The sequence below is a fragment of the Saccopteryx bilineata genome, chromosome 4 (genome assembly GCF_036850765.1).
Source record: "Saccopteryx bilineata isolate mSacBil1 chromosome 4, mSacBil1_pri_phased_curated, whole genome shotgun sequence".
Lineage (NCBI taxonomy): Eukaryota > Metazoa > Chordata > Mammalia > Chiroptera > Emballonuridae > Saccopteryx > Saccopteryx bilineata.
The window spans coordinates 42,086,040-42,104,669 of NC_089493.1; positions in this window are offsets into that span (position 1 = coordinate 42,086,040).

Sequence of the window (18,630 nt, forward strand, 5' to 3'; positions counted from 1 at the left end):
CCTCGGGATTTTATAGAAACCAGCCCATCTGGAATATTCTGCTGACAGAAAGTCAGTAATTGATGCCAGCCGGAGAAAACACAACCGCTGCAACTGCTTTAACTCCAGAAAAGTCTGGCCTCCCTCGAGGTGTTGGCTGCAGCCAGGCCTTGCCTCAGGCGCTAACCAAGCCTCCAGGACCCAGGGCCCAGTAGATGCTGCTCAGACTGAATTTGTGGTATTGAGGCCACTCAATCTCGCTGAAGTTCATTCGAAAATGATAGTAACCATCCATAATCATACATATTTCTCACTGCGGTGGCAAATGTTGTTATCTGATCATATTACATAGCTTCTCAAAAAACTGTGTTGGTCTGTATTCCCTAAAAGGTAAGTGGGGCGCAGGGTGCTATGGCTCGGGGTTAGAGAGGCTTTGGGGCTCCCCAAATGGAGCTGGTGAGTGGGTTACTTCATTTCTCTGAGTTTTAGGTTCCTCACCTGTAAAATTAAGAAAATAAAACCTACTTGCGAGGGTTATTGTGAATACATGTAGAGCTCACTGCACAAGCTTTGTATGTAGTGAGTGTCCCATAAATGCTAACTATCATATTACTGTTGTGTGCACGGTCTGTACTTTGCAGGCACATGACTTGAATTCAGTAAATGCTTGGTGAGTGGATAAGAGAATGAGTGAACATAGCTGGATCACAAGCGTTGCCTGCATGTGATGGAAACCCAGCTAGAAGGACTAAACCAAATAGAGGGTTATTTTTCTCGTGTTATAAAGAAGACCAGATGGAGGCAGCCCAGAACTGATAGAACTGCTCGAGGAAGTCATCAGCGGCCGAGGCCTTTTCTTCGCATGTGCTCTTTCTTCATCCTCAGATTTGAAAAGCGCTCTCCTTTCGGTGTTCCCTTCCGGAAAAAGTGGGGGAAAAGGATCCAGTGCCTCATCTGTAAAATGGGTACATCTGTAAAAGCTGGCTCTCTTTCCATTGACCTGCTCTATGATTCACCAACCAACTCATTACCAAATAAGCACTGCTCACCTCGGATAATGTCTTTGTGTATAAATTGTTTCATGTCCCATAAATAAGCCATGTGGGTCTCATTTTACTCATATTCAGAAATAATTTTGAAAATATTTGGCAATATGAAGAAACTTTCATAAAAATGTTAGGTGGAAAAATAGCAGGTTATAATAGTTGATCTAGGTACTGTCATGGAAAGTTCTCTCTCAGATATATTAAGTGAATAAAAGGAAGTCATAGACGACACTTGTGGATGATGTCATTTAGGAAAAAAACAAACCTTAATTATAACAAAACAAAAACTGGTTGAAGTGAGGTAATGGAGACTGTCACTGTTAGCTCTATAGAATTCTACTTCTGAATTTTATAGCACGTTTATATTCATGTTACTTATCTAATAAAATTAATCTAAATTAGTGGCTGCACATATGCAGTAATGTAACTACATAAGATTATGTATGGATAGGGTAGAGCTTGGAGAGGATTCAAGAAAAATGAAAACAGATGTACCAAGCTGGTGAAATGATATAAAAAGGCCTTATTTGTGTTATCATTGCTATGTTGTATGGCCAGTAAATATAACTTTTCTCCACAACTGTTGACACGAGGCACAGGTAGATTTCTATAACAACCAAAGTGGGGCATTTTCTAAAAGATAACCGTGGGTTTGGCTGATCGAGAGATCAGACTAGTGCAGCCTCAGTTGGGACCAAAGTTTGGCAGAAGTTATCTGGGATGCTGGAAACCAAATTATTTTAGCTAAACTTGGTGGGGGAAAAAAGCTGTCTCTCTAGTTTCATTTTTCTTTTACCTCCAGCACCAAGAGCCAAAAAGCACAGGACAAGAACATGGATGCTGAGGACTTCCTCCCACCCTTGAGGGCTGGTCCACATTGTGGCCAAGGGGCTTCTGTGCTCAAACTGCATAGCTAAGCTGGCTGTCGTGGACAGGCAAGGGGACTGGCCTAGGGAGGATACAGCCTGCCAGACCGGCCACATAGCTCTGCCCCGCAACTCTGCCATATGATTTCCAAATGGGAACATAACCTGGATCATTAATCTTGACTCCTATTAAAACCTGGTCACTGGCCCTGGCCGGTTGGCTCAGTGGTAGAGCGTCGGTCTGGCGTGCAGGAGTCCCGGGTTCGATTCCCGGCCAGGGCACACAGAAGCGCCCATCTGCTTCTCCACCCCTCCCCCTCTCCTTCCTCTCTGTCTCTCTTCCCCTCCCGCAGCCAAGGCTCCATTGGAGCAAAGTTTGCCTGGGTGCTGAGGATGGCTTCATGGCCTCTGCCTTAGGCACTAGAGTGGCTCTGGTTGCAAGAAAGCAATGCCCCAGATGGGCAGAGCATCGCCCCCTGGTGGGCATGCTGGGTGAATCCTGGTAGGGCACATGCAGGAGTCTGTCTGACTGCCTCCCCATTTCCAACTTCAGAAAAATACAAAAAAACAAACAAAAAACCTGGTCACCGAAAGCAGCTCAAAATAAAGCAGTTTTTATGTGGAAGATTCCAAGTTGGGCACAGAAATGTTGGTCAGGAGGTCCATGCCAAGCATTCCACTATCGACTTTACATACATGATCTTAGCTCATCCTCTCTGTGAGATACCACACATACACACAAGCAGGCATGCACGCACGCAGGCACACACGTACGCACACTCCCTATTTTGCAGAAAGTCTACATGATGGACTTGCTCAAGACCACATATCCCATCATGAGAAAGCCAAAATTCAAACCCACCAATTTTGGTGACCCCCAAATTCATACTTTCAACCTGTGTTCAACATTTTTTCACATGCATTTGCACTTGAACCAAGTTTTGTACCTTTGGAACAAAGGAATCTAGCAGCTTTGAGGTACATTTCTTAGGTAGTTGGAGAAAAAAAACCCAAAAATTTTCAAAACACTTTCAATGCTACAAACAGATCCCATAAAAACATAGCCAGGCTTAACTCCACACAAGTGTGCACAACACAGCTTTTAGGCAATCGGGTGTGTTTTTCTCCCAAGTAATATATCACCTGAGCCACAGTAGCCTGTAATGCATGGCTTTAATATATTACCAAGGGAAAATGTCCTAATGATTTACTGGGGTACACATCATTGGTATTATGAGGCAGCATTAATCACAGCTATGGAGTTGGCTTCTGAAAACCATTAGGTAAATCCCAAGCTCTACATTTAATGTATTCACCTTGGACCACAGTCTGGAAGGAATGAAAAGATCTCATTGCCTTTGCTTTAAAGCTGTGTCCCCATTAGTAAAACTAATGCACGCGTGCACGTGTGTGGTATGTACACAGTTCCTTGAAATTTTGAAGGTGCATTTTAAGATGAAAAGTTGTTAAGAGGTCTCTTGACATGTGTCTTTCTGCAGGAAGAAAGGCCAGTCCCTCTAGTAACACATTCTGAGGAGGGAGGCCCGCCCTAGGTTTCTAGTTTAGTTGCCAAACATACGAACCAAAATATAAAACCAGAAGACATTCACTTTTAAAAAACAGATCGATACCACTTGTTGAAAGGATTGTTTATAAATACAAAGAGGCCGAAAAGCAAACTCTGATGAAGGGAGTTGTAGGATGGGGGCCCACAAACACCAGATCAAAACCGGACCGGGGATACATGCTCTGTTTCTTCTCCACGAATATTGTCTCCTTATTATCCCCTGCTAAAAACAAAACAAAACACAGTCTGTTTACATCTTTTTGAAATCAAGTAGCCTGGCAGAGCTCTTGGTGCTGACAAGAATGAGAAGTGGCCCCAGGATAAAGACCAAATGCTGGTGCTCGTTTCTGCATTTTATTCTTACCATGTACCCATCAGTCCTGGTATGACAGAAGAGTGCCTACATTTCTTTGCAGTAAAAATTGATCAACCAAAATAATAGGGATATGCACTACAGCTGAGAGGTACCACTTCTGGCTTTGCTCAGGGAGCGTAGGGTTTCCTGCGTTGGAGGAGACGAGACACAGCACCCCCAAAGCTCAAAGAGGTCTATTTCCTGACTTTGTTCATGCTGCCGCAGGCCTGTGTATGCTGGGGCAGGCCATCACACCCATGCCCTGTAGCAGACATGGCCCTGTGGGGAGGGTGGGTGGCCAAGTGGGGGAAGTTGTTCATTCAAAAGTCAGTAGAGTCTGACCAGGTGATGGCACAGTGGATAGAGCATTGACCTGAAACACTGAGGACCCCAGGTTCGAAACCCCAAAGTCAACAGCTTGAGCACAGGATCATAGACATGACCCCATGGTTGCTGGCTTGAGCAAGGGGTCACTGGTTCGGCTGGAGCCCCTCAACCAAGGCACATAAGAGAATGAATATATGAACAACTAAAGTGATGCAACTACAAGTTGATGCTTCTCATCCTCTCTCTCTTCCTGTCTGTCTGTCTCTCATGAAAGGAATGAAAAAAGGAAGGAAAGAAGAAAGGAAGGAAAGAAGGAAGGAAGGAAGGAAGGAAGGAAGGAAGGAAGGAAGGAAGGAAGGAAGGAAACAAGGAAGAGAGGGAGGAAGAGAGGGAAGGAGGGAGGGAAGGAGGGAGGGAGGAAGGAAAAACAGAAAGAAGGAAGAAAGGAAAGGAAAGGAAAGGAAAGGAAAGGAATGGAAAGGAAAGGAGGGAAGGAGGGAAGAAGGAAGGAAGGAAGGAAGGAAGGAAGGAAGGAAGGAAGGAAGGAAGGAAGGAAGGAAGGAAGGAAGGGAAGGAGGAAGGAAGGGCAGGAAAAACAAGGAAGAAGGGAAGAAAGAAATGAAAGAAGACAGTTTCTTTTCCAGGGAAATACCAGGATGATAGGATGATGATGGAAAAAGAAAGAAAAGAGATCAAATGATTACAAGGCTGGGAAGCATTTTACATCTGATAGACAAGGCATTTGTGCTCTCATGAAGCTAAATGGATGAACACACATTAAGCAAATAAAAATATAAATAAAATGTTAATGATCACACAGCCTGCAACTTTTGTACAAATCACCACTTCCTTCTAGGACTCCATAGAAGTGACGCTTTCCAGGAGCTTTGCAGTTTGTTCCTCGTCCTCCTGCAGCACAACCGTACAACTTGTGTTACCAGTTCACATCCTCCCAGAGCAGAGGTCCCACCTGGTCTCAGCGAGCTCCACTCGCCAGGAGAGTGTGGCTATTCTGAACTCATTACCGTGTCCTGCTCTAAATAACCTACTTCAGACAAAGGTTACTAACGGGATACTTCAGAACTTAACACGTCATTTAAAACAAAACAAACAAACAAAAAAACATCTACAAGTGATCTCATAAAGTGTTGGTGGATGTTTTAAATGAGACTTTATTAAGTGGTACCGTGCCTGCCATTGATAACTCTACATAAAATGTCTCTTCTACTGTGTAAAAATAGTCCTATTAATTTTTAATTGTAGATTCCTACCCACTGGTAGGATGATCACTGAGAAACACACCTCCATCCTGGACAGCAGAGTATTTAACATACTGTCTGAGAAGCTTGAAGAAGCTGCATATTTTCCCTTCATTCTCATCTACACTAAATTCTCTAATGATATCATCAGCTGCTCCAGAAATCATTTATTTGATTTTTTATTTACCCCAATGCACTTCAGGAGCAAAAAAATAATCTGTGTCAGGTGGAGGAGACTGTTAAATGTCTTCTTTTACAAAGCACTTTTCAAATTCTTCCTAGTACATTGATTAAACAGAACTAACTCATGGGGTGGTAAACTAGAAAAAGACTTTATTTTTGTTAAAGTCACAGTCAGGCCCACTGTCCGAGACGAACTGCTTCTTGACTCCTGGATGAGATCTCAAGTGGGACCATAGCTTTACCAGTCAATCCTAGATGCTAAGCAGTGTCATAATCACATTACTAATTATTATATTACTACACATTCTTTGGTGATAAGTAAATCATAATATAGTAGACTCCACAGCTCTCTGCTCATTCCTAGTTAGCAAAACGCCCTCTGATCACTTACAATGACAAGAAAAAAAAATCACAAAAATTGAAATGCTTCGTCTTACAGTGAGAATTCTGAACTGTAGGTGAACCTTCTTCCCTCTCACAGATCAGAGTTCTGCGGCAGGAAGATCTACAGTGAAGAATATTCTTCTGATTCTTTGTTTCTTCTGCTTCTGCTCTCCCCACTCACTGTCTGGCTCCTGAAAGCTTGCAAGGTGGATGTGGGCGAAAGGAAAGGGGCAGGAAAAACCTTACGACATGACAGACACCGTTATCGTCTAGGACAGAGTGACCTGTGTGGACAGCTGACTTAAGCTGACGCTCCCCAAGTTGGGTGAAAGGTGAAAGCTGACCACCTTTCCTGTGGTACGTTTCTGGCTTCCTCAGACATCACAATGGGAACATGAGACTATCATTCTTTTAATTTGTGTAATGCATTTCCCTCTGGTTGGTTGTTTTTATTTCTTCCCTCAGCCCCAGGGATTTAGTGGTTCAACCCCTGGTTGGGGTCACGTCACCCGTCCAGGTGATCCTCCTGGGAAAATGTGAAATGTCTCCATCAGTGCTCTCTCCCACAGTGCCCACTTCTTGGCCAAGAGAAAAAGCTCACGTGTCCCTGTGCCTCCCCCTCCCCCCTTGCCTGGATGTGTAGCCAGTTCCCAATGTAACACAGTTGTTCCCACTCTCTCTCCCCTGCTGCCTCAAGGGAGTAGCCACGGCTTCTCACCTTTATTTACTTATTTTAAAATTTATTTCTTGAGGCCCTGGCCAGTTTGCTCAGTGGATAAAGCATTGGCCCAGCATGCAGATGTCCCAGGTTCAATCCCCAGTCAGGACACACAAGAGTAGTGACCATCTGTTTCTCTCCCACTTCCTCTCCCTCTTCTTTCTCTCTTCCTCTCTTGCAGCCAGTGGCTTGATTGGTTTGAGTGTTGGCCCTGGGCACTGGGATCCCTTGGCTGGTCTGAGGAAGTCAGCTTCAGGTGCAAAAAATAGCTTGGTTGGTTTGAGCATCAGTCCCAAACAGGGTTGCTGGGTAAATCCTGGTTGGGGTGCATGTGGGAGTCTGTCTCACTATCTCTCCTCCTCTCAAAATAAAATCTCCCAAATAAAATTTATTGATTGATTTGAGAGAGACAGAAACATTAATTTGTTGTTCCACTTATTTATGTATTCATTGGCTGATTTTTGTATGTGCCCTGACCAGGATCAAACCCACAACCTTGGCATATCGAGATAATGTTCTAACCAACTAAACTCCTCAGCCAAGGCCATGGCTTCTTACCTTTAAACTTCTGAGACAACAGTCCAGTGGGTTTCCCAAACTCCTGGGACTCAACAAGCTTTCCCAGTGGTCTCCTTGCAAGCTTCCTGTACTGGGTCCCATCAAACTCACCACCACCACAAAACCCAAGAAATTCTCTCTAATATTCAACATCAGCCTTTTATATCTTTGAAGTGGGTGTTGGGCTTCAGATTATTACCACCTGCTTTGTGGGTGCTCTTTTATTATTTTTTTTTTTTTGTATTTTTCTGAAGCTGGAAACAGGGAGAGACAGTCAGACAGACTCCTGCATGAGCCCGACCAGGATCCACCCGGCACGCCCACCAGGGGCTTTGCTCTGCCCACCAGGGGGCGATGCTCTGCCCCTCCGGGGCGTCGCTCTGCCACGACCAGAGCCACTCCAGCGCCTGGGCCTGAGGCCAAGGAGCCATCCCCAGAGCCCGGGCCATCTTTGCTCCAATGGAGCCTCGGCTGCGGGAGGGGAAGAGAGAGACAGAGAGGAAGGAGAGGGGGAGGGGTGGAGAAGCAAATGGGCGCTTCTCCTGTGTGCCCTGGCCGGGAATCGAACCCAGGTCCCCCGCACGCCAGCCCAACGCTCTACCACTGAGCCAACCGGCCAAGGCCTGTGGGTGCTCTTTTAGTGGTCCAGTATCTCACTTTAGAATGAAGGCATACTTACCACCTATTATCTAGCCTTGGATTGGGAAAAAAGAGTTCATTTTAGTATTTGTTACTGAAGGATTCATCTGTTCCACAGGCAGCAACCTGGTCCTCCCAGACATTAGCAGTATAGCTGCCATAGCACAGCCAAGTCCCAGAATGGCAGGCTTACCCGCCTGCATCCAGGAGGTTGAGCATTGGGAATCACTTGGACTAAAAGAAACAAGATAAAAATCATAGTAAAACCCATTTCCTTTGGGAACACAACTTACTTTCTCCATCTTTCTCAGACAGATTCAAAAGGAAACCCCCGATTGTCTCAAGAGGCTCACAAACCTAACATGTACACAAGCCAATCCCTATCCAAGGGGCTTGCCCCGGAAACAGACACATAATGAGGCTTCCCCTACTGCCCCTCTCTCAGGCTTCCTCCAGTCTGTGCAATGGCTTTTATTTTGGTAGAACCACTGTGTACCAATTAAAAGTGCTGGCCAATATCTTGGCCGGTCTTGGCCACCGAGTGCCAGTCATTAGAATTTACCTTTATGGAGAGAAGACCGCTGAGGCCAGGTGAGCTTTAATTGCGCCTCTTTTGTTAGTTCAGACTTTCGTGTTATGCCAAGAAAGCATTAGTCTAATACCTTATTTATACTAGAGAAGAATGAATGGGGCAAAATGGCTCCTTTTCCCCTATTTCTAAATCACCCTTTTCTTAATAGGTTAAAGCTAACTTCTTATAAAACCTTAACAATGAGACATCATGCTTGAAAGAAAGTCTCAGGTTCTTGGCGCCGAGCATTGCCAGCACTTCACGGTAAGATTTTCCTCTTAGCTAGCTGTTCTTTTCCTTTCAGCGTGAATGCTTTCTGGCTTTTATAGCCAACCAGGATGAGAGAAGCAAAACAGCAAGAGGCATTCATGTAGTAATGTTACATTAAATTTCTCTAACATGCAGATCCATTAGAGTTTTCTTTCTTACTTATGGAATACCGCTGTGTATACATTAGGATTTCAGGCCTCTAAAGTAGGCCTGCTCACAAGAAATGGGAGATTAAAGAACTGATGTCTCTATAGAAAGAGAAATAACATGTCAATTGTGTTTATTTGTTGGGTTGCATGATTTATGCTTTCTCATGTGAGGATGGAACAGAGAGAAGAGGACACGTGACATTGTTTAGATAATCCCCAAAGAAAGATGGGAGTTCCTCCTTCAGGAAAAGGGTTGCCTTTCATTTAAAATATAAATGGACCTGACAGCTTATGGGGAAGGGAAAGATTTCTTATGTTCTAAGAAATGAATTCAAGATGCACCTAATTTAGTCTCCAGAGGAGGAGGATAGTTAGCATTCTAAGGGAGGAAGAAGAAAAAGGGGGAGGATTAACAAAAAGTCCATAAAAACAGGGCATTTAGGAGCCTTTGCATGAATCTTTATGTTCATAGGGATGTGAAAAGGACCAAGGCGATTTGAGTTTAAAGAGCACATTTAAAATTCTCTGGTTGCCCAAAACACAGAGTTTTGTGTTATACCAAGAAAGCATTATTTCATGTTATGCCACTCTGCTTCTCTCTTTTTTTTTTTTTTTTTGTATTTTTCTGAAGCTGGAAACGGGGAGAGACAGTCAGACAGACTAGCACATGCGCCCGACCAGGATCCACCCGGCACGCCCACCAGGGGGCGACGCTCTACCCACCAGGGGGCGATGCTCTGCCCCTCCGGGGTCACTCTGCTGCGACCAGAGCCACTCTAGCACCTGGGGCCGAGGCCAAGGAGCCATCCCCAGCGCCCGGGCCATCTTTGCTCCAATGGAGCCTCAGCTGCAGAAGGGGAAGAGAGAGACAGAGAGGAAGGAGGGGGGGAGGGGTGGAGAAGCAGATAGGCGCTTCTCCTGTGTGCCCTGGCCAGGAATCGAACCCCAGACTTCTGCACGCCAGGCCGACGCTCTACTACTGAGCCAACCGGCCAGGGCACTCTGCTTCTCTTAATCAGTTCTCCATTCTACGTGGATGAGGAAATCAAACAATAATGCTAAGCCAGGGCTTGAGAAAACTCGAACATGAAAAAATATATATGCTCACAAAGTTTCTAAATAGATATCCTCTTTTACCTCGTTGTTCTTCTGTTGGAAAAATAGGTGGCAAAGAAGTACCAATTCAAGCTGTTTATATAATCCATGATTTCAGAGGGCTCCAAGTTGGTGCATGTAATTCTAATTAATACGTATCAAAAAAACTTTTAAAGTCATCTTTGCTGCTTCACAGGAAGCTGCACTCTAACAGAGAAAATCCAGATGTTAATGTGTAACAAGAGGAAACAACTAAAAATGAAACTACAGTTCACTGACTGTGTTTCTGGAGAGAAAAATCATCACACACACACACACACACACACACTTTCTCATTATTGATTAGTGACACTGAAATTAACATGCAGTGAAAGTGAAGATATAATGTGTACCTTCTAGTAATCTACTCAGGGGCCACTTATGTCATCTTTAGCACTTGGGAGAAAAGGAGCAACATCCTGTCACCCCCACATCAGCCCTTCAGGGGATGGTCCCCTGTCCTAAACCAAAGGCCTCTGATGTGGTCACAGAATGAACCTATCCATTCACTGTGAAGCACATGCACCTTTTCTTACTGGGAAGTTTAAAGTCCCTGAGACTTGACCTGTGTTCATCTTATAAGCAAGGGTTTTGTTTACAATATCTAATAGCAAAAGAGCCTTTGGTTAATGCCGAGGACCAGATTATTACCTCTTAAAAAATTATCCTTCCAGAGGAGAAAGATTCTTCTTAAAGGGGAGGATTTCAAAGTCGTTTCAGAACGGTACCTCAGGGTGTCATTTTTCAGGCACCATAAAGCATTCGTATTCAGCTGCTTTTTGATCCAAGTAAAACACTTCTAAAGATAAGTGAGGTTTGTTTCCTGAGTTAAGGATATCTTGAAGTGACAGATGCAGGACAATAAAAGGCCTTTTTTTTTTTCCAGGAGCATATAAACTGGAACAAGGACAAACCAATCTTAAGACTGTTGAGAGATTGAGAAACCTAACAGGACGCCTCACATTTAACACATTCTCAATGGACTTCAAACTTCCTGGCTGTTCCTGAACTATTTCCCATGAAGCGAGGCATCATATATCACTGTCAAAACACACTCCGGCTGATACTCTCCATAGCACCAGGCAAGTCCTCAACAACTTGGTGTACGCGAGAACCAGCCTGTGGAAGAGGAGGCAGTTTTACCTGGTGGGAATGATCTCACTGTTGCCAGTTGTGCTTATCCATTCATTCAAATGTTCATTCAAGAAATATCTGAGGCCTGCCTCTCCTAGTGATGATTCCCACTCTTGCTAACCATCAGAATCGCCTGGGCCCTGCCACCAGACGTACATTTTGTGGGTGTAGAGTAGTGGGACCTATGTGTCTTCATTTTTTTTATTGGTCCCCAGCCAGACATGCAAAGAGATAGCATCTTTTCCAAATTCTTGAGCCACCTTCCATCTCGACAGCTTATTCTGTGCCTTCCTTCTTACTGAGTTCCAGGGCCTTTCTAGACAAGCACCACTGGGGGAAAGATTGATGGTATTCAGGAAAGATGAAGGAAGGGGAGAAGCTTAAAAAATGAAGGTGTGGCTACCTCTCCGTCACCATTTTACTGCTTCTCCAGTTCCAATTTCCAGTAATGGTAAAGTATTTATAACAGACTAACTTTCCTGCCAGTAACAATTACAGATTCTAGACAAAATATAAAACCAGTTTTTTTGAAAACACTGGAGAGAGCCCAAGGCAGGCAGAAACAAAAGAATATTTGTATCTTGAAAGAAGGAAGGCCTTGCCAGGCGGTGGCGCAGTGGATAGAGCGTTGGACCGGGATGCGGAGGACCTAGGTTCAAAACCCCGAGGCTACCAGCTTGAGCACGGGCTCATTGGGTTTGAGCAAAAGCTCACCAGCTTGAGCCCAAGGTCGCTGGCTTGAGCAAGGGGTCCCTCGGTCTGCTGTAGCCCCATGGTCAAGGCACATATGAGAAAGCAATCAATAAAAAACTAAAGTGTCGCAATGAAGAATTGATGCTTCTCATCTCTCTCCCTTCCTGTCTGTCTGTCCCTATCCGTCCCTCTCTCTGTCTCTCTCTGTCTGTCTGTTACAAAAAAAGTGAGAAAAAAAAGAAAGAAAGAAAGAAGGAAGGAAGGAAGGAAGGAAGGAAGGAAGGAAGGAAGGAAGGAAGGAAGGAAGGAAGGAAGGAAGGAGGGAGGGAGGGAGGGGGGAGGGAGGGGGGAGGGAGGGAAGAAAGAAAGTGAAAGAAAGGAGAACACACTTGCTGAGATTCGCATGTACCTGGGGCCCTTCCCAATGCCGGGACATAGAGGACACATGCAAACAAAGGGGCGGTCTTATTGGCCTGAAAGTCAGAATCAGAATCGGGGCTCTCAGAAAGGCGGAAAACTGAGCAGGGATATTCCATAGAGACGGGACCCATGGGAGTGGAGCCCTAATATTTGCATACAAATGTTCAAATCCTTCGCGGGCTCCTACACTACACGTGCACTGGGTGGAAAACCCAGGGAACCCAGTGGAAAGCAACAGCTGGCCACCTGAAAATGCTGGTGGAGACGTCAACAGTCGCCTGATGCTGGCGAGACAGAGGGTTCCTGTCCCTCCAATTCAGAGGGCCTTGGTCAACTACTTGACATGTCATTTAAATCCTAGAAGGGCCATAGCTTAAGAATAAGAACCACATCCAAAGGCTAAGGGCTATGCTTATTAATGCTGACCCTATTCAGACTTAAATCAACCTTATAAATGTTGCCTAAATTACCCAAGACTTACTCAAACTGGTAAGTGACCAATGGCATAGTGGGTAGAGTGTCGGACTGGGATACTGAGGACCCAGGTTTGAAACCCCAAGGTCGCCGGCTTGAGTGCAGGCTCACCAGCTTGAGCATCAAGGTCGCTGGCTTGAAGTCCAAGGTCGCTGTCTTGAGCAAGGGGTCACTCGCTCTGCTGGAGCCCCTGAGTCAAGACTCATATTCAGTCTCCAGTGCCCCCTTTTTAGAACATGGACCACTTCTATTTGTACCAGTCCTGGCAGTGCTCACATCACTAATTAATAAACCTAATGGGAAATGCTCCTGATTTGCCTGAGACCTCTGAGAAATCAACAGAAAATTAAGATTTTTTGACTCAATATATTCTTACCCAAATACCACCCTGTCATCCATTACCCCCAAGAGCACTTATCCTATGGCAGTGTTACATGTGCAGCCTTCTCTAATGACCAGGAGTTAAGGAGACTTGGTGTTTGCTTGCTTCATGTGTAAACATCATGGCACTTGAGAACTTATGGACTTACCCTCATATTTTCCTCACTGTCTGAATAAATGATCTTAATAATTTGACTTTTCCATGAGAATCCACTCTAGTACAACAGACAGATAATCTATTGCTATGGTCTTCTGATCTAAAGTCATTTACAGGAAGACTTCAAATATCTCCTAATAAAAGTGGCAGAAAAGACACAGAAGGTATCTTAGATAAAGTTACAACTCTACAGAATTAAAGCTTTGTAACTATATAATTCCTTTTGGGGGGGGGAGGGACAGACAGGGAGATGAGAAACATCAGTTCTTAATTGTGGCATCTTAGTTGGTCATTGATTGCTTTCTCATATGTGCCTTGACTCAGGGGCTCCAGCAGACCGAGTGACCCCTTGCTCAAGACAGCGACCTTGGGCTTCAAGCCAGCGACCTTGGTGCTCAATAGGTGAGCCTGCACTCAAGTTGGCGACCTTGGGGTTTCAAACCTGGGTCCTCAGTATCCCAGTCCGACACTCTATACACTATGCCATTGGTCACGCTCTGCCTACAGGCAGGCACTCTCTATCTCCCCCAAAATAAAAACTCTTCCATTACATTCAAGGCCCAGAACTGAAGGACAACTGAGAGGGTTTTCAGGATTGCCCTCACAAGAGCATACTGAGACATGATTGCCGCCCCTTCCCTTGGGACGCTGAAGTAGACATTTCCCACAGCAACACTACACTCTGCACATCCCAAACTGTGCCAAACCTATCATCTACCTGTTCAGGAAAGACAAGGCTGCCAATGGAAGTGTTAATTCAGTAGAGAAGTGCACAACAGAAATGTGTTGCCTCTCTGAACAAACCTCCCAATCTGGTAGCTACCACATCCCCTCCTTGCCAGCATAGGCAGCAGCAGTGGCTAACTGATCCCAGCTTCCGCCCCAGGCTGCTTAGTGCTTACTTCTGCATGAACTCTGCTTTGCACGTGCTGTGCAACCCTGATACTTCTAGGACACTCAGCTTTTCTTTGTCAGCTGTTGTGCTGATTAGGAAATCTTTTCTCCTGCCCACTTTGCATACCACAATTTAACATCATTCACATTTTAACCCTACTATTTACTTCCCCTCCTAGATAAAGAGACATCCCTGGCTATTTAGTGGTACCTTGGGGATTAAGAATGTGTAGGTCCTACTAAAGCTAAACATATGCCTATTCTATTGCTCAGAAATATGCCCAAGAGAGTTAGTGCATCTGTCCACCAGAATAAATATACAATAATTTTCATAGCAGCTTTAGTCATAACAAAGAGTGGCAACAATCCAAATGTCCATTGACAATAGAAGTATAAATTAATTGTGGAATATTTGTATTATGCAATGCTACATGGCAATAAAAATAACAAACTACTCATATATGCAAAACACACGTAGGAGGCCCTGGCTGGTTAGCTCAATCATCCTGAAACACCAAGGTTGCAGGTTCAATCCCCAGTCAGGGCACATACATTAGGCAACCAATGAATGCACAGCTAAGTGGAACAACAAATGAATGCTTCTCTCTCTCTCTCTTTCTCTTTCTCTCTCTCTCCCCTTCCTCTGTCTCTCTAAAATCAACCAGTTTAAAAATATTTATGAAGCTCACAGACATATTGCACAGAAAGAAGCCAAAAAAAACCCAAAAAAACTAGATACTGTATGATACCACTTAGGTGAAATTCAAGAGGTAAAACTAACTGATGGTGACAGAAGTCAGAATGGTGGTGACCTCTGCACAGGAGGGCTGTGTTCTGACTGGGAAGGGGCATAAAGGAACCTTCGGAGGTGCTAGGAAATGTTCTATTTCTACCTGGAAGGGATTTGCACAAGTATGTGTACACCTACGGAAAATTCATTGAGTTCTTTATGAGTAGTACTTTTCTGTATCAAATACATACTTTAGTAAAAAAGTAAAAACTACACAGACAAGAATGCTCAGGTCAAATATTAGTCAATCCTGATCTAATACTATTTTTAGTTGTGTCTTACCTTAAAAATGACAAAGGCATTTCCTCTGCAGGGTACACTGTCATCACTGGACGTGAGCTACCAAAGCTGCTCCTTTGTCTAATGGTCACTCTGCCCAAGTGGATGAGCTAATCGCTCTGATTTGACTTTGCACTCTGGCAGAATCAGAAATAGTAAACATTAACAGACAGTAGACATGAATTTGGAATTGTTCCTAACTTTGGGATGCTATGGAAACAAAGGGAACTTTTGACTTCTTAAGGTACTCTGATAAAAAATGGTAAAGATATAAATGATTCACTAAAAGCTATTCAATATTGGAAAATACCTATCAGTTAAGGTAGACACTCACAGGCAGTACAGTGCCCCAATGGATGCCCTTGCTAACTCACCTAAACAAGCAGTTTGGGGTTTTTTTAGTGAGAGATACAGAGCGAGGGACAGATAGGGACAGACAGACAGAAAGGGAGAGAGAGATGAGAAGCATCAATTCTTCGTTGCATCACCTTAACTGTTCATTAATTGCTTTCTCATATGTGCCTTGATCGGGGGACTACAGCTGAGCCAGTGACCCCTTGCTCAAGCCAGTGACCTTGGACTCAAGCCAGTGACCTTGGGCTTCAAGCCAGTGACATTTGGGCTCAGGCCAGCAACCATGGAGTCATGTCTATGATCCCACGCTCAAGCCAGTGACCCTGTGCTCAAGCTGGTGAGCCCCCGCTCAAGCCGGCAACCTCTGGGTTTTGAGCCTGTGTCCTCTGTGTTCCAGGCCAATGCTCTATCCACTATGCCACTGCCTAGTCAGGCAAACAAACAGCTTTTTCACTGCCCCAAAGATGAGTTCCACCAAGCTGACTTTTCTCCTCACCAAATGTGGAAGAAAAACTGGCTCAACTTATACTGGCTGTAAAGTGGCTCATCACAATCAGTCCAACCTTCCAAAAAACAACATTGGCAATTACAGGGACATTTTCTCCATAGACAGGTTCTGACAAATCTGACAGCTGCTCAGCAGTAACACAGCCCATCCAGTGTCTTCTGAGTCAGTCACCCCAGGATGTTTTACGTCATGAATCCAATAAAGTTCTACAGTAGAAAGATATGTAAAAATGTAAAAACTTTCAAAATTTGACCAAGAAGTGGTAGAATCCTGTCTTATATAACCCAGGTAAACCTGAGAAGGCAAGATGAAATACAGACACTTCTTCTCAAGGCCCTTTGAACGTTTACAAATGGACTTTATACAACTGCCCAGATCTCTAGGCTGTAAATACATAGAGCATCAGCAGTCTGTAAGTTTTCAGAATGGGTACAACCCACTCTTTGATGAAAAGCTACAGATGTTACAGAAGGAGAACATGGCTAGACTTTGTGTTCCCGACACAGGGAGTCCCTACTTTCCTCTCCAGGGCTGAGGAGCTCGTTTCGCTGTTATCAGTCCTACAGGAACTCCGCAGGGTGGCCCTCCTCACACAGAAACTTACTCTCACTTCAGGAGAGGAGAACAAGTGAGACCCGAGAGCTGAAATTGAACCCATCAGGGGTTGACAAACTACAGCCCCTGGGACAAATCTGGCCTGCAGACTGTTTTCATATGGTCCCCAAGCTAAAAAAAAAAAAAATGGTGGTTTTTTTTTAAAGACATATTTTTAAAGTTTGTTTAAAAAACAAAGAGAAAATGAAATGTGTGACAGAGACCGTATGTGGCCTGCAAAGCCTGTATATTTACTACCTGGCCCTTTATTGAGAAAATTTGCTGACTCCAATTCCGGAACAATCAAAAATCTTTAATCTGCCTCAGCTAAATATTTGGTCACTGGTGTTAACAGCCACACAATCACTTCCTCAGAGCTCATTACAGGATGCCCCATGTGGTTGGGACTAACTCCACCCACCACTATAGTTTGCCGCATGCAGATCAAGCTAATTCCTGTCAGAAACTAATCTAGTGTCCCCAATATATACAAGCTACCTTTTCAGAGACCTCATCCAAACTCTGTATGACTTCCAGGTTTGCTAGAAAAGACATCAGGGTGTATTAAATTGCAAAGATGGCCACAAATCCATCCCATCACAGATACACGCTCCTCTGCATTTGACTTTGCAGATCTTTCCTTCAAGAAAGGGAGTCTATTTCTCCACTCAGTGACTCTGGGCTTGGTTATGGGGCTTGCTTTGGTCAACAAGGCATTAACATGACAGAAGCAGAGGTTTGAAAACAACTTGCGCATTGGAGCATGCTCTCTCTTGCTGCTCTTAGGAACCTTCAACCCACATCTTGAAAATGAGCTTGAGTAGCCTGTCAGATGATGGGACATATGGCCCAGTGACCTCCATGGCCCTGCCAACAGCCAGCAACCACTGGATATGTGACTGAGGCCGTCAAGTACACAGAAAACCGCCCCAGCTGAGCCCAGCCACATTGCTCACCCACAGAACATTTATAAATGGTTGTCTTAAGCTACCTCATTTTGGGGTAGTTTGTTTTATAGAAAATGCTAAGTGAGACAGATATAAAAATGCTTTAGAACTGCTTTAGAAAGGAGCCACTTTATGGCCTGTTGACAAGAACTACTACAGTCCAGCCAGGGTTTAATATGTCACAATGAAAATGAACTTCCATCTTACTCCAATGGACTGGGGCTCCACACTTCCAATGTGACTGCAAGGTAAGGCTAACCATAGAAGCCTCCAGAAGCGGGTGGCGTCATGGCACAAACCGCTTATTTGAGAGAACTTCAGATCAAGCAGACAACTTCAGAAGTGCAAATTTTACCCAAGACAAGAAAACAAAAACAGAATTTCTGGTTATGTCTCAACAAACTGACAGACTTCCTTGTAAGATTGTTTACATGTGACTCTGGGCTATTGCTTTTCTTCTGTTTTCTGTGACCACCTTTCTTCCTTCTTCCCCTCCTTTTTCTGAAAAAACGCATTTCCTCTACCTTGTTTCTCAGAATGAGTCAGACCATGGCCTCATCTGTTGACTGACCTCTTGCTGGACCTGTTGCCCCTTCCCTGGGGTCACTCAAAACATGGGAATGCCTCTCAATGCTGACAAACAGCCCCATCAAGGATATGGTGTGAGCATCTCTTCTATACTTGAACAAAAACCCTAGAGCCAGATACTGCTTGTCATAATTACATAGAATTACATGCAGCCAATATTTTATCCAGAGCAAAAAACCAATCCAAGCACCTTTTAAAGGAATCCTGGATGTCTATGGTACTTTCACAACCTATGCAACTACTGAGGAATGTGACCAAAGCAAATAAAAAGTTACCAAGCTTACCAAGAAATCCCATACAACTATCCTAATTGTAGTTCCACCTCTTTTATTACAACTTACTACTACTCCTTGTGAAAAAGAAAAAAGAGAATGTCTCTGTCTAGGGAAAGCAGGCTACAAAATGTCGACTG